Source organism: Heterocephalus glaber, unplaced genomic scaffold, assembly GCF_053883595.1.
Source record: "Heterocephalus glaber isolate CG9 unplaced genomic scaffold, H.glaber_assembly_v1.0 deba00001538, whole genome shotgun sequence".
Taxonomy (NCBI): domain Eukaryota; kingdom Metazoa; phylum Chordata; class Mammalia; order Rodentia; family Bathyergidae; genus Heterocephalus; species Heterocephalus glaber.
This window is the reverse complement of record NW_028258333.1, coordinates 28,511,658-28,529,507: the sequence shown is the minus strand read 5'-3', so window position 1 is coordinate 28,529,507 and position 17,850 is coordinate 28,511,658. Positions and strand designations below refer to the sequence as shown.

The window sequence follows — 17,850 nt, the reverse complement described above, 5'->3', positions numbered from 1 at the left end:
TCCTAGATCTTTTAAAGACAAAGCACTAGACTTCAAAAGTTTCTTGTGTTTTGAATTTGGAGTCTTAGGGTTTCTTGATTTCTGATCTGTTCTCCTAGGCAAACTAGATGGAGAGAGGTGAGAAGCAAAGTAGGTCAGCATTACAGATCCATATTACCTGTAGCATGGTGGCTCTTGGAAGCGGACGCAAATGGCCTCAGTCAGGCTAAGACAATAAATGAAACTTTAAGGAATACATTTCTATCTTGATGGATTAGAGGGAAAGAAAGAATCCAAAAGTATTTAAAGATTATGGGAGACCAAGGAAACATGATAACTATATGCAGTGTGGGAACCTGGAACAAGAAAAAAGACTTAATGGAAAAATTATTAAATTTGAGTAAGAGCTGCAATTATTTACAGTAGTGTAAAAATGGTGGGATACAGAAGAAGGGTGAGTTCAGAAGCGTTTGAGAAAAAGTAAACTATGAAAAACATAGTATATGCATATCTATCTCAATCTTTCTCCTCTAACATGTTTTAGTGCTTAACAAGATAAGAGGATGTCTGAATTTTCAAGAGACATAGATAGTAGAGTAAGCAGGAAGATTATTATACAAAAAGATTTATCTGTACATTTCCACATCAAATTGCATAGTTTACAGAGGCAGATGGGTTTAGCTTCCAGACTCCACCATGTCTGTGAGAGGTTTGGGGTAGGACTGAGCTTTATTGGTAGATATTTTCATTAGGTATGTAAGTTTAGGGTTGCATTCCAAGGAAGTCAACCTTAAATCTCTGTCCCACACCCAAGGAACTGGCTTGCCAGTGAGCATTTTCTGCTCACTAGAGTCACTGTAAGATTCGGGATCATAATATACAATTTCCCAAGCCTTTAAAAATATTCACATTATCCATGAATGGAAGAGAATAATTATTTTGATATTAAAGATAACTCCTGTGTTAATTTAATTAGTGCTATTGGATATCTCTCTGCTTTACTGGGGAGTGAGCTGGTCATATAAAAGGGGAATGCAGATGAGGGGGATGCTACCTAAGGAGAAAAGGGGCAGAAAGAGATACCACAAATGCAGATATAGATTAACTTGACTGCAGTTTTGCTGTGTTCAGTCACACTCTCCTGTAGATGAACAAATAGAGTCAGAATGTTGGTACTATGAAAACTTCTTACATCACACACACACACACACACACACACACACACAGACCATCGCCGCTGCCAACACCACCACCTCCACCACTTCATTGGATTTTTCTCACTGCTATTGTTTTTGTTTTCACTTCAGAGAGCAGAGTCTAGGAAATGTTGTTAAGGATAGGACATGTATAGAGCAAAGAATAAAAGAGAGAGATGCTCCAATAAGTGTAAGGAAGCAGAAAGAGAAATCTGCACATGGCCCAGGAGCTTTCTCTAGTCCGAAAATACGTCAGAAACTGATTTTTGTTGTGTCCAACCATTTGAGAACAAATAAAAAGCACTCCAAGAAGTATCTGTGGTTCTCTAAAGTAAGCATGGAGAATAAAAGGAACGTTTCTCAATCTTCAGCATTGTATTGCTGGTCCTGCAGATATACAGCATATGGTGAGAAAGATTTTGAGTCACCAAGAAAAATGCGTTACTTTGGATACTGCAGTAAATCTGCCCTGTCCCATTATACCTCGATCCAGCTATTCAAGGGATAAGATATTTGTAAACAATATTCACTCAAGTCAGGGTTTATTTATGAATTTCTGGGAAAATTTTTTAAAATTACCATTTAACTTTTTATTGTGAAATAAATTTAGACTTGAAAAAAGTTGAAAAGCAAAACAGAAAATATCCTATACCTTTCACATCACATTCCCAATTTAGCATCTTAGTACCACAGTTGTAAGTTGCAACCTTAAACATAACCATAGAAAAATGACTGGAACTAGAAAATTGATATTAGTATAATAATATAACTAACCTTATATATTGTTTCCAGGCTTTGCTAGTGTTCCCGCTTAGGATGTTTTCTTGTTTGAGAATCCAGTCCAGGACCTCTTATTACATTGAACTGGCAATTACATCCAACTTGTGACAATTCCTGTCTTTCCTTGTCTCTTATGGCTTTGACTTTTTTTTCTTTTTTTGTACTGGGGATCAAACTCGGGTCCTTGTGCTTGCAAGGCAGGTGATGGAAACACTGAGCTAAATCCCTGGTGGCTTTGACAGTTTTTGAGGAATACTGGTGAGTAATTTGTAGGTTGTCCCTTTTTGAGATGATATATTTTGTGCAAAAATACTATAGAAATGATGTACCATTCTCAGTGTATCGTGTTTGGGGATATTTGATATCAACTTTCTCTTCTTTCTTTCTTTCTTTCTTTCTTTCTTTCTTTCTTTCTTTCTTTCTTTCTTTCTTTCTTTCTTTCTGATTATTTTCCCACTCTATAGGTAATAATACAATACAGTAACTATTTCCTGGAATAGGTTATTTATTTGTTTGTGTTTTTAACCTCACACATCCTGATTTGTTAAAGGGAAAATTATATAAGAAACCCTCTCAAATAATTTTACCTATCTCAAGGTGATAAATTTTAGTGCTGGACATGAAGGGCCATTTCAGAAATGCTGAAGAGAGCCTGGAAGGCATTGGAGAATGTTTATCCACTGTGATAACACAAAATTCCAGAGCACCTTGTCTTAAGCAGCAAGTTCCAAAGTTCCTTCAATGACTGAGATGTAATTTTGAACATCAGAAAAAAGAGAACATATTCAAGTAGCAATATGAAGTATCTAGTATGGAACCTAAAGGCTTTAGATGCTCAGGATTTTTCTAAGATGTGTAGGACAACTTCTTTGTTTCTGAGTCCTTCTTCCTGGTATTTCCTGCTTACTAGAGAAAAGGGAAAGAACACAAAATCCTGAAGTTTCCATGTAGAGGAGGAATTTCTGTACTATTTCAGAATCACTTTTCTGAGAAAAGCCAAAAACAAACAGTTGTAAAATTTCTTAAACGTTGATCCTTCCCCTGGGTAAATTGTTCTTTAAGGCTGCAAATTATGCCTTCTTTCCCAGAACTCCCATGGTTTGGTTGTACTTTTCTTAATCTATTACCACATTCAGTCCTGGGGTGTAAATTTGTGTGTGTCTAATCATCCTAATCCTTCTTTATTTGATATTATTAATGAATTATTTTATACCTTTTAGGCTTGATAATAATGTTGTGGAGTTTAAAAGTCTTTATTTTAGGAACATATACTAATGTATTTGTGTATTTCATGATATAATGTACCAGATTTACTTCAAAATAACCATGGACAGAGGTGAAGAGAATGGGTAGATCATGTAGAAAGTATAGGAGAATATCTTCATAACCTTAAACCGAAGAGAAATTTAAAATTTGAGTATATTTAAGATAACCAACATGACGGTTCTATATAGCTATGCATGTTGAAGTAATTACTATATTGAAACAAATTAATATACTCACCATCTTACAGTTTTCTTTTTTGTGGTAAAAATACTTAAAATTTACTCTCAGCAAATGTCCAGCTTAAAATACAGTATTTTAAACTATAATTCTCATGCTATAATACATCATATCTCTAGGCTCAATCATTCTATGTAACTTTAACTTTGTATCCTTTGTTCTCCATCTCCCCATTTCACCCCACCCCTCAAATGACTTCTATTCTCTGTCTACCTATTTTGGGGGTGTTTTGTTGGTCTAAAGATTACACATATGAGATCATGAGTGAGATCATGTAGCGTGCATGTGCATGCATGCATGTGTGTGTGTGTGTGTGTGTGTGGCTTATTTCACTTAGTACACTATAATGTAATTTGAATCTACTTGTGTTGTTACAAATAACAGGACCTGCTTGTTAAAGGCTCTATAATATTCTGTTCTCTCTCTCTATTTCTTTATTCACATACTTCTATTTTTGTTATTGTGAATAATGCTGCAAAGAACACAGGTTTTCTGGGTGATATGTAGTTCTATTTTTAATTTCTTTAGGAACTTCCAAATGTTTTCCACAATGGCTGCACGAATCTTCAGTCATACCAACAGCATACAAGGGCTCCCTTTTCTCCCCACATCTTCACCAAAACTTGTTATCCCCTGTCTTGTTGATAACAGCCCTTCTTACAGGCGTGAGATGATATTTCATTGTGATTTAATCTTTATTTTCTTAATTATTGGTGATATTCTTCATCTTTTTATATACTCTTTGGCTATTTCTTATCTTCTTTGAAGAAATGTCTGTGCAAATTCTTCCCCTATGTTTTGATTGGATTATATATTAATTTTTTCTTTTTGCTATTTAGTTTTTTACTTCCTTATATGTTTGTGATATTAACCTCTTATCTCATTAATGGCTTACAAGTATTTTGTGCCAATACAAAAAAAAATGAACAATCCCATTTACAATGGTATCAAAAAGAATAAAATACTTAGAAATAATATCACTAAGGAAATAAAATATATGTACACTAAAAACTAAAACATTCATACAAGAATTTAGAAACACACACACACAATCCAGGTAATCAAGAATTTGTATTGTTAAAATGTCCATACTACTCAAAGCAATATACAGATTCAATGCAATCCCTATAAAAATTCCAATGCCATTTTTCACAGGAATTGAAAAAAACATTTGTAAAATTTGCATGGAACTACAAATGGAGCCAGGAAATAAACTACAAACACAGTCAATCAACTAATTTTCAACATTTTAATTAAATGGGTTCAAAATCTGTAATTTTGTGGGGGTTTTATTCATTTAGTTTATTGGTACATTTTAGGTATACAATATGATGACATTCATTATTGAGAATTTGTACCTTTACATGATGTATCTTGGTTCTTATTTTTCCCTCATTCCCCTGCCCTCCCTTCAACCCCTCCACCCCTCCTTATTTACAAAGACTTTGTTTCCACTTTTTCTTTTTCTCATATTTATTCCTTTCCCTTCTTTCCTTTCCTCTACCCCACCCTTGATGAGCCCACCAAAAAGACACAGAGAAAGAACAGTAATTTTGTCTTTGTGTTTCGTGATCTAGACACTTGTACATAGCATTGGCCAGTTATTTTGTACAATGTTATTTACTTTTGGTTTGTTTAATAGTTCCTTTAGGATCAAAGTCTGGTTTTACATTTCCACAAGAATACCACAAGAAGATATTCTTTCTCAGTGCACCATATCTCAATGTTGATATGTCTCATTACATGTTAATGTGAACTTTGATTACTTAGTGTTATTTGCCAGGTGATATTACCCTTTGTGTCCATAGGTGTACTAAAAGAGATACCTATAAACTGTATAAATATCTTCCTTTTCATCATAACTTTGCTCATTAATTCAGCATCCATTCATAATTCTTGCTTGAAAAAATTATTATATGAGGCGCATCCATGGAGTTGCCGGATCCAGTACGCCAGTGTCTGGGAAACTTCAGCTGGATTGTGTTCCTGGACTCCAGCCCGACTGGGCCAGAGTAAGTGAGGGTCCAGATAATGAAATGAGCTCCATCCAGTTTGGACCTGCAGATTTCACTTTATTTTAATACATACTTTTTCTCACTTTGGTGGGTGAGCTCTACTATGATGCTTCATATGAAGTATTCATTCTTGTCTGATTACTATTCATTGTGATCACTATTAATTTCCTCATAACCCTACCTGAAGCTCTCGGGTTGTACCTGGGCTACATGGGTAACCTATAGGAGAAGGTTTCTGAACTGGTAGGCTTTTGGCTTTTGAGCCTTTTGTTGCAGTTGCCTTTAATTCTTTTCTTGCTGTGGAATGAAGGCTTAAGGAATCTGCCCTTGGAAAAAGCAATGCATATCATCTTCACTGTCTTCCTTACCTTCCAAGTTATTTCAGCATTTTATACCTTGAAGAAAATGATCAATCAGTTGACAGCTCATTTCCACCTCCAGGACTTTGATCGGCTGTCTGCAGAGAAGATGTGAGAAGGGTAAGGTTATGTGTAGAAGAGAGTTAATCCAGTGATGTTGTGAGAAAATCTGAAAGATTTTAGAAGACTGTAAAAGTTAGGAAACATCAGAGATCCAGCATGAGAAAAAGGACAAAGTATTTGAATAATATACTCTCTAGCTCCGAAATTCCAAGGTTGGGGACAAGGATAAAGCTTCATATGCTTCATAAAAGCAGTATATTAACCCTAAAACCTACATACTGTCCACCTGAGGCTAAATTTCTTTTTTTTTTAATGTAGAGTTTTTCAGATATGTAGACATTTATTAGTATCTGCCCCAGGATGTCTTCAACTGGTATAATCTTGCCCTGGAGCATCACAACATTTCTGGACCATTGAGGTTTTAGCTGTGACCAGAGGCCAAAATGGAGTTATGTCTTGACATGCCATAGCTGGCCTGTAGGCAGGAGAACTAGGCCTAACCATAATTTTAATTGTGAAATGATTTTTCCCAAAATTATGTAGAATTTCTCCTGACAGTAGAATAGCTACCTAGCATGCACAAAGCCCTGAGTTCAATCCCCAGTGCTTCTAAACCAAACCAAAAACAGAAATGCCAGCCAACATTTTGTGTATTAGACTATATTTCTAACCAAAAGATCAAATTTTCATGTCTGTTAAGGTTAAATTCTAACCCTAGTATTTGTTGCGGTAAAGAAGACGGATTATCATGATATTCAGGGAATATTTTTGTCATAAAAATTGTAACTTTTGTAAAAGCATGATCAATATTTGTTGTGGTGATGTGAAAAATGCTTTTATAATAAACTATTTGTATTAATAAAGTATTAGCAACAGATTAAAAAATTATTATTACATTGTTTGCCTAATAGTGGGTGTCCTTTCCATTTTTCCTTCTACATTATTTGGAATTTTGTTATAAGAAAGAGCCATCCCTCCTTCTTGTTTGCTTATTAATGTATTGATTTCAGTATGGACTCATAAGTTTTTATTTTATTCTCGGTGGTATAGTCTAAATCATTTTTTATATTTTTGATCAAATTACTTCAGATTGTCTTTTGAAAGCTGTAAGTTGGCTCTTATGCTCATTTAATGTCATTTATAATTTTCTAAGCATTTCATTATTTTCTCAATAACTTTTAAAACATCCCAATGTTTAAGTTTTATTCCATATTAACTTAAAGTCACTTTGTGTGCAACTCAGATAAAGTTATGTTTTCCAAAATTCTCCAATGACTGATACAAATCCTAGTTTGAAACAGACTCTATTTTTTTCTGTAAATTTATTACACATCATCCTAAGGCAGTCTATGTCTGACTTCATATATATATAGAATGGTGATAGCATGTGTATGAAGAGGAAATATGATCAAGTGATAATAATGATTGGTAAGTAGGAAATCAGGGAAAAATGTGAACCACATAATTTAATTTTATGTCTTAGTCTGAATCAGGTACTATCAGGCTTGCTCATGTGCAAAAAACCTCAAAATATCAGAGACCTAAAAAATATTGTTGTTTATTTCTTTTTAAAAGAAATCCTGAAGATTAGCTGTCCAAGTCTAGTGTGGCAGTATGCTCCAAGATTTACTCTTAAATTCTGTTCAAGTCACTGTGACATCATCTCTTGTGTGGTTTCATCCTCCTTGTACAAGAGGACAGCTGAGCTTCAGCACTGAGTTCATATCTACAAAGAAGAGAAAAGGCTGGAAATCCAATGTCTTTTATCTTAAATTCACATTTTAGAAAATGAAATATGATACAGGAAAGTGTATAAAACATATATGTATTACATTGCAGATAGTTTTGAAATAAATATACAAACCAAGAAATACAAATCAATAATCTTTCACAAATGTTTGGTGGATTGTTTTTCAATAATAATATATTCCTTCCCCTTGAGGGTATCTGCTGCCATAGCTTTTATTTATTTTTTTCCCCATTAAGTTTATTGGTACGTTTTAGGTATAAAATACAGTTACATTCATCATTAGGATCCTGTACCATTACATGAGTTTCTTGCTTCTTTTTTTTTCCCCTTCCCTCACCCTCCCTTCACCACCTCCACCCTTCCCTATTTGCAAAGATTTTGTTTCCATTTTTTTTCCTTTTCTCATATTTTTTCTTTTGCCTTTTTTCCTTTCCCCTACCCCTCCCACTTCCCCTGCTCCTTTAGACCTTTACTTCCTATTACACAATATCAATTATACATTTTTGAAATTACAATATCAAGATCTAGGAGACATTACCACAGATTTTACAGAATTTAAAAGGATAAAAAAAGGCATATTTCAAAAATCTGTTTTGAAATAAAAGTGGCAATTTCTAAGAAGTACCTTGGATGACAAATTAATGAAGCTAACTGGAGGAAATATACAATTTGAATAGCACCTATTAAAGAAAGTATATTCCTAGCTTGAAAACCTATCTATTTGACAATAGCAGGCAGGCTCATAAACATTTTAACTGATAAATTATATCAAACAATTAAAGCAGAAAAAGGAAGGAACACTTCTCCCCTCATTTTAGGAAATCAACATTGTGCTAATCCTAAAACTGGATAAAGATAATAGAAGAAAAAAGTATGAACATAGATAGAAATTTGTTTAACAAAACAAACTATTAGAAGCCAGATCTGGCAGGATGTAGAAAGTGGTTTTGTTATAGGGATGGCAGTGTTGGTTCAGCATTGGAAGATCCGCCCCCAAAAGTCATCATTTCAACAGAGGAAAGGAAAAAGCCATATGATCCTGTCACTAGTTGGAGAAAAAGTATTGGACTAAATTCTACAGCTGTTCATGGTAAAAGCTATCAGGACACCAGAAGTAGAACAGAACCTTCTCAACAGATTAAAGACATGTACTCCATATTTCCAGTGAGAATGCCTTGTATCAATGGAGAAGATACAATGTTTTCTCCTTAAGGTGGGGACCAAGGGCAGATATGCTTACTTTTTTTCTTTCCTTTAAACTTTGAAACATAGGTCTAAATCAAAATAGTCTGGCAATAGAATGACACAATTAGGATAGGATTGGCAAGGTAGAAGTAAAATCTTTATATGTAGATGAAATGATCATCTATAGAGAAAATACTAAGAAATCTCTAGGAGCCCCTAGAAATTGTATTTGAATTTAGTAGGATTAGAAAACACAAGGTATATATAAAAATTCAGGTCTGTGTATACTTGCTATAAATGAAGAATTGGATATTGAAATTTAAAAGTTATGTAGGAGTACAAAGGACCTAGAAAAGTTAAAAACAAAAACAAAAACAAAAACAGTGTTGGAAAACGTTTAGTACCTAATTTTAAGACTTCTTCTAAAGCTGCAGCAATCAAGGCAGTGTTGGTGTAAGGAAAGACATATAGATCATTGGAATAAAACAGAGAATCTAGAAATAGAACCACACATATATGGTCCACTGAGTTTTGAAAGATTATTTAACATTAGCATTTTATAGAATATAAACTCAATTCAAGAGCCGAGGAAGAGATAATGTTTTCAGCAAACGGCACTAGAACACCTGGTATCTGTATATAAAAAATTAACCTCAACCCTTTATTTCCATACATGAAAATAACTTGAAGGGATCTATGAACCTAAATATGAAAGCCTAAAAGTATAAAACTTTAAGAAGAAATTATAAGGGAAAATGTTTATAAATTCAGGGTAGGCAAGAACTACCTAGGATACAAAAAACATGATGTATAAAAGAAAAATTGATAAATGATATTCCATCAAAATTTAGAACTTTAAATGACATCATTAAACTGAAAAGTATTCCTTAAACAGACCATATTTACAATGCATATAACCTATGACTAGAATATATAAAGAATTTTTAGAGCTCATTAATAGACAACCCAATTAAAAAGTTGACATAAGAAGATGATAAATAGCCAGTATAGCACAAGGAAATGTGTGCAACTCTAGAATCAGAAAAATATGAATCAGTACAATAACAAGATTGAATTATACACTCATTGGAGAGATGAAGTTAAAAGTTTTAAAAGCCTTGTCATGACTTTTTTTTTTGTTGGATTCTCCCCCTTTGCGTTTAATTTGTCATGCCCAATGGGTTCATTCTACTGGGTTTCCTGGGGTTGTGATCCTCATTGTCTTTTCCTAGGCTATTGTCTAAAATTTTTTGGAGTGCTGGCTTGGTATTCATGAAGTTCCTGAGATGCTGTTTATCATGAAAGTATCTTATTTCTCCATCAATTTTGAAAGATAGTTTTTCAGGGTACATCAATCTGGATTGGAGGCTATTTTCCTTTAGGGCTTGAAATACATCACTCCAAGCTCTTCTTGCCTTGAGGGTTTGCATTGAGAAGTCTGCTGTGATTCTGATGGGCTTTCCTTTGTATGTGATTTGTTTCTTTTCTCTCACTGCTTGTAGAAATTTGTTCTTCTGTTGGATTTCTGGAATCCTAACTATTATATGCCTATGTGTAGGTTTTTTTTTGATCAAGGCTAGCTGGAGTCCTATATGCCTCACTTATCTGTATGTCAAGTTCTTTTCCCCTCCTTGGGAAGTTTTCTGCCATCACTTCTGTGAAGAGTTTTTTATGTCATCTCCACTCTCTTCTCTTTCTTCATTGACTTCAATCAGTCTTATGTTATTCTTCTTTGCATCGTCTAGCAGCTGCTGGATTGATTTCTCATGTTCCCTTACAATTTTAAAGCAATTTTTCTTTTCCTGGTCACTAATTGCAGTCTTTTCTTCTATATCTGAAATTCTATCCTCACATTGGTTCATTCTACTGCGCAGGCTTTTGATGGAGTTTTTAATCTCCTGGAAATCTGTTTGTATCTGTTTTATGGATTCCATTTGTTTCCTGTGTTGGGATTCCATCATATTCCTCATATCCTCTATTTTTTTAATCTGTGTCCTCTCTAGATTTATTAATCATGTCTGCACCATGAGCAAAATCTTTGCTGTTATCTGAGTAATTATTTCTGATTTCGTTTTTCCCAGATCCTCTTTTATTGCCAGTTCAGAGAGTCCAGTTGTTTGAGTATCAGATTGTTCCATCTCATTTCCCTTTGGGGTTGCTGTAGGTGATCCAGAAGTCTGTTTTTGAGGCTCGTTTATGTGTATTCTCATTTCCACAGGGTGGAGGGTGCTTCTGGCCTCCGCAAGGCTCAGCTTCTCTGCCCTAGGAGCTTGGGATGGCAGCAGGGGAGCTTCCTTCTGGGTGCTGGGACCAGCTCAGCTTCTCTGCCCTAGGAGCTTGGGATGGCAATGGGGGAGCTTCCTTCTGGGTTCTGCCATAGCTTTTATAGTAAATATTTCCTTTTTTTTTTTTTCTGTAATGTATGCCTAAGATTTCAATCAGATTTTAATATTGTCTATTTCTGAATTTTATGTAAATACAAGCATATAATATGCATTTTTATGATTTACTTTTCATCCATTTTTTGAGTCATTTGAATATTGTTTGAGTCATTTCAATTTCTTGTGGATCTCTGTAGCTCATTCATTTTGAATGTTGCATAGTATGTTATTCTATGAAATAACAGTATGTTCATTCTACTGTTAGGCAAGTCAATTGTTTGTAGTTTTCTGCACTTACAAAAAAGGTTATTATGAAAATTCATGAACCTCCATTGTTCCTAAAATTCATCCTTTGATTTTAAAGAACACAAACTCACATTTCAGATATCTAAATCATCAATCAGAGAGAGGTATCAGGTCTCTAGGAGTCCCTCCCCATCCAGCCCATGCCAAGCACATTAGAGGGGATCAGCCGGAAAGTGAGGACCCCTTGCCATTGGCCACGCCCATGGTGGCAATCCACTTAGCCACACAGATGCTGTCAGGACCCCCCCACACACACACACCTCTGGCCTGTTTGATGTACTGCTACCTGGTTCTGCACTACAAAGACACAGGGAACATCAGGCCACCACACTGGGTAAGTTGGAGGAATCATCACCTCCTATCAGAACCTGGAATATCTTCAGGGGGAAGGGCAGCTGGAATCTGTAGTACAACCTTGCAGAGTTCAACCCTACTGGAGGACAGGGAGCTCAACTTGGGACTTTCCACCAGAAATCTGCCTGAATTCTATGGGTCTGTGACTGGCTTGCTGAGACTCACTGACTGATATCTGCATATGGCTGCCCACATTGTCAATTATAACAGCAGAGACATACCTTGAAGGAGGCCCTTCATTTTCATTTTTATATTTTATTTCCAACATCATTAGTATTGGGTTGTTTTTGCTATCTTTTTGAATTTTTATTTTTCTCTTCCTTTTCTTTTTCCTCTCTCTCTCTCACACTCACTCTCTTGCTGTCCCACATAGTTCTTCATCTCCATTTTTGTTCCTGTTCTGGCTATAATTCAGATTTCTTCTTTATTTTCCTTTTACTCTTTTTCCTTCTCGCTTGTGTCCTCTGACCACACTGCTAAGCTTCCTTATCCTTCTACCTACCTATCCCTCCCTCCACAATTCCTTCTAACTCCCTATCCAGAAGGGTAAAATTGGTATATTGATGAGTTTATTCACTATAAACATATGTTGGGTAGGTCTTCGATTTTGATTTAATTCACACAGTTAAAGGTGATAGATTAATAACTTTCACAAATTATCATTTTCTAAGATGTACTTGATGCTATGGTGTTGCTGATGGTATCATTTGGGCTAAGATGTTGTTATTGATCTAGTCAGTGGTCCTTCCTGGTATAATGAAAATGAGACAGCCTCAGAGTCATTAGACTCAAAATCTAAGGATCAGCTATATCTGGAAGACACCTCTGAGAAGCAATCATTCCATAAGAGTTCTAATTATAAGCAAAATGATACTTATAATAAGCAGTTTCAAAGTATTAACCCAGGAATTAAAACAAGGACAGTACCAAAAACAAAAATGAGAAGATATTTAAGCAAGGCACAAATGCAGACTTCCACCCCACCAAGGGTAAATTCTGGGGGAAGCAAGATGGAAAAGTCTGATAATCAACCACCTGGACACCCTGAACTGATGGCACAGGAAGTAACAAAACAGAAGAATGAGGCTCTAGAAAAATTCAAAGCAGTAATAATACCCAGATAACTACAGAGATGGTGAGCAGAGTGAAAGACATGATTAGAGGCTCTAGAACAGAAACAGATAAAAAATAGATGAGCTCAGAAACATGCTAGAAGCCATGAATGCCCACCATAAGAAAGAAATGGAAACCATGATTGCCCAACATAAGAAAGAAATGGAATCCATGAAACAGATTCAAACAGATATTCAGGAGATTAAAAACTCCATTGAAAGTATGCACAGCAGATTAAGAGAATCTGAAGATAGAATATCAGTTATAGAAAACGGGATTGCGGTGAAGGACCATTAAAACAGAGATTTCTTAAAAATAGCAAGGGACCATGAGAAATCAATCTAGCATCTGCTAGGTGATGCAAAAAGAATAACATAAGATGGATAGGAGTCCATTAAAAAACAGGAGAAAGTAAAATTGACAAAAAAAATGTCACAGAAGTAAAGTTGAAAACTTCCCAGACAGGGGTAGAGAATTGGACATACAGATGAGTGAGGCATATAGAACTCCAACTAGCCATGATCAAAAAAAATCTACACCAAGACATGTAATAGTCAAGATCCCAGAAACCCAATAGAAGAACAAAATTCTACAAGGAGTTAGAGAAAAGAAACAAATCACCTACAAAGGAGAGCCCATCAGAATCACAGCAGACTTTTCAACACAAACCCTCAAGTCAAGGAGAGCCTGGAGTGAAGTACTTCAGTTCCTAAAAGAATATAACTTCCAACCTACTCTGTTGTATCTTGCAAAATTATCTTTCAAAATTGATGTGGAAATTAGATACTTTAATGACAAAGAACACGTAAGAAATTTCATGAACACCAAACTGGCACTCCAAGCAATTCTAAACAATATCATAGAAAAAAAAAATGAAAGTCACAACTCCATGAGGCTCAACAGAGGGAAGCCACCAGGCAAGATAAGAAACTAAAGGGAAAGGGGGAAAAATAAGAAATAGAAGAGCCAATGAAAGTAAAACATCACAACAAGGCTGAGTCAATATCTATCAATTATAGCCATTAATGGCCTCATTTAACCAATCAAAAGAAATAGACTGACAGAATGGATTAAGAAGCAAAATCCAGCAATATGCTGTATACAAGAAACACACCTAACTCAAAAAGAAATTCATAGACTAAAAATAAAAGGATGGAAAATGGCTCTCCACATGACAGGAACCCAGAAAAAAGCTGGGGTAGCAATCTTATTTGCAGACAAAGTAGATTTCAAGCCAAAACTAATGAAAAGAGACAAAGATGGTCACTACATCCTTGTGAAGGGAACAATCCAAGAGGAAGAGATAACAATTCTAAATATATGTGCACCAAATATGAATGCCCACAACTATACAAAACAAATACTAATGGACGTGAAAAACCAAATAAGCACTAATACCATTGTAGTGGGGGACCTCAATATCTCACTATCACAAATAGATAGATCATCTAGATAAAAAATTAACAATGAAATTCTAGAACTGAACCAAGCTATTGAATAAATGGACTTAATAGATGTTTACAGAGTGTTCCACCGCACAAAATCAGAATACACATTTTTTTTCAGCTGCACATGGGTCATTCCACAAATTGGACCACATGATAGCTCGTAGGACATGTCTAAGTAAATGTAAAAGAATTGAAATTACTCCCTGTATATTATCAGACCATAGTGCAATAAAATTGGAGATCAATAACATACGAAACCGCAAAATCCTCACAAACACATGGAAATTGATTAACACCCTCCTGAGCAACCAATGGGTGACAGAGGAAACTAAAGAAGAAATTGGACAGTTTCTACAAGTAAATGATAATGCCAGGACAACATACAGGAATCTATCAGAAAGAATGAAAGCAGTTCTATGCCGAAAATTCATAGCAGTGAATGCCCATAGTAGAAAAACAGAGAGAACTCAAATAAACTAATGCAGAACCTCAAGCTCCTAGAAAAAGAAGAGCATAGCAAACCCAAAGTTTGTACAAGAGAGGAAATTATATAGATGAGAGCAGAAATCAATGCAATGGAGATGAAGAGAACGATACAAAAAAATCAATGAATCAAAGAGTTGGTTTTTTGAAAGAATAAATAAAATTGATAAACCTTTAGCCAACCTTATCATAAAAGAAAAGGCTCAAATCCATGCAATGAAGAATGAAAAAGGTGAAGTCACAACAGACCCAGCAGAAATCCAGAGGATCATCAATACCTACTTCAAGAACCTGTACTCTAATAAAATGGAAAACACAGAAGAAATGGACAGATTCCTAGATACATATGAATTGCCAACATTAAATGAAGATGTAGAAATTCTAAACACCCCAATTACAATGAGTGAAATTGAAAATGTAATATAAAATTTACCAACAAGAAAAGCCCAGGTCCTGATGGCTTCAATGCTGAATTCTACAAGACATTTAAAGAAGAACTATTGCCATTACTCTTTAAACTCATCAAGGAAATTAAAAGGGAAGCAAGGCTTCCAAATTCATTCCAGGAAGCAAGGGTTACTTTGAGTACAAAACCAGGGCAAGTACCAACCCAAAAAGAAAACTACAGGCCAATCTGCCTAATGAAAACAGATGCAAAAATCCTCAACAAGATACTGGCAAATAGAATACAGAGAGTCATCAAGAAGATCGTACAACCTGACCAAGTCAGATTTATCCCAGGAATGCAAGAATGGTTCAACATTTGCAAATCAATAACTGTAATACACTATATTAACAGAGTCAAGGACAAAAGCCATATGATCATCTCAATAGATGCAGAAAAAGCATTTGACAAAATCCAACACCCATTCATGATAAAAACCCTACAGAAAATTGGAATAGAAGGTTGTTATCTCAACTTGATTTAAGGCTATCTATGAAAAAGCAAAATCCAACATCATACTAAATGGTCAAAAACTGAAAACCTTCAGGCTAGAATGAGGAACAAGACAAGGATGTCCAATATCACCACTCCTGTTCAATATTTCTCTGGAAACATTTGCCACAGCAATTAGAAAAGAGAAAGAAATAAAAAGACTTCTGCACTTAATTGACAGATTCAGTAGAGTAGCTGGATACAAGGTCAACACTCAAAAAACAATAGCCTTCTTATACACAAATAACAGACTCACTGAGAGAGAAATTAGGGAAACAATTCCTTTTACAATAGCATCCAAAAAAATGAAATATCTAGGAATCAATCTAACAAAGGAAGCGAAAGATGTCTACACTGAAAACTATAGCACTCTGAAAAAAGAGATCATAGACAATATAAGAAAATGGAAAGACAACCCTTGCTCCTGCGTAGGAAGAATCAATATAGTGAAAATGGCCATACTTCCAAAACTACTATGTAGATTTAATGCAATGCTAATTGAAATTCCAACAATATACTTCACAGAACTAGAGAAAATAATGCAAAAATTCATTTGAAACCAGAGGAGACCTAGAATAGCAAAAGCAATTCTAGGCAACAGAGACATGGCAGGGGTATCACAATCCCCAACTTGAAACTATACTGCAAATCTACTGTGATAAAAACAGCATGTTACTGGCAAAAGAACAGACCCAAGGATCAGTGGAATAGATTAGAAGATGCAGAAACAATGCCAGACACACTCAGCTACCTCATCTTTGACAAAGGAGCCAAACACCCTCATTGGAGGAAAGATAGTCTATTTAATAAATGGTGTTGGAAAAACTTGATTTCAACCTGCCCAAGATTAAAACTAGACCCGTACTTATCACTATGCACTAAACTAAGATCAAAGTGGATTAAAGATCTAAATATTAAGACAGAAACATTAAACTTGCTGGAAGATATGTTAGGTAGAACTCTTGAAGAAATTGACATAGGAAAAGATTTTATGAACAAAACCTCAGTAGCATTGGAACTAGCACAAAGAATCAACAACTGGGATCTCATCTTATTAAAAGGCTTCTGCACTGCAAGAGAAACCAACAACAGAGCTAAGAGAAAACCTACAATGTGGGAAAATTTTTTTACCAGCTGTTCCTCAGACAAAGGTCTACTATCTAGAATATATAAAGAATTGAAAAAAATCAGACCCCCCCACAATTCAAAGACCCAATTCAAAAGTGGGCATCTGAAATGAACAGACATTTCTCAGACAAAAAAGTAAAAGCAGCAAATAAATACATGAAAAAATGTTCAACATCATGGGTCATTGGAGAGATGCAGATGAAAACAACACTGAGATTCCCCCTCACTGCAGAAAGAATGGCTGCTGGCAAGAAATCAACCAACAAATGCTGGCGGGGGTGTGGGGAGAAAGGAACCCTTCTCTATTGTTGATGGGAGTACAGACTGGTGCAACCACTGTGGAAATCAGTATGGAGATACCACAGAGAACTAGGACTAGAGGTCTCATTTGACCCAGCTATTCCCCTGCCGGGTAACTTCCCAAAAGAATTAAAAGAATCATACCATAGTGATATATGTGCACCATGTTTATATTGGCACAGTTTGTAATAGCTAAAACTTGGAAACAGCCCAAGTGCCCATCAACTGTAAACTGGATAAAGAAGATGTGTTTTTTTAATAAAATGAAGTACTACTCAGCCATAAAGAATGAGAAACTAGAGACATTTATAGCTAAATGGATGCATATTGAAGCCATCCTCTTAAGTGAAATAAATAGGACACACATGTGTAAATACCTAATACTTTGTCTAGTGTGAGAAGCTGAAAGTGTAAATAAGGGTTAAAATGGTTAAAACGAATAATTGATAATTTTTTTTTGGTACTAGGGATCGAACTTGGGACCTTGCACTTGCGAGGCAGGCACCAGAATCACTGAGCTAAATCCCCGGCCCAATAATTAATATTTTGAAATAGGAAGAAAAGGTCCAA

At 35.3% G+C, this 17,850-nt stretch overlaps 1 pseudogene; it reads left to right on the top strand.

Moving 5' to 3' along the window:
* The first annotated feature begins 5,387 nt into the window (after positions 1-5,387).
* On the top strand, positions 5,388-5,979 carry LOC101716373 (transmembrane protein 17 pseudogene; annotated as a pseudogene).
* Positions 5,980-17,850: the final 11,871 nt, after the last annotated feature.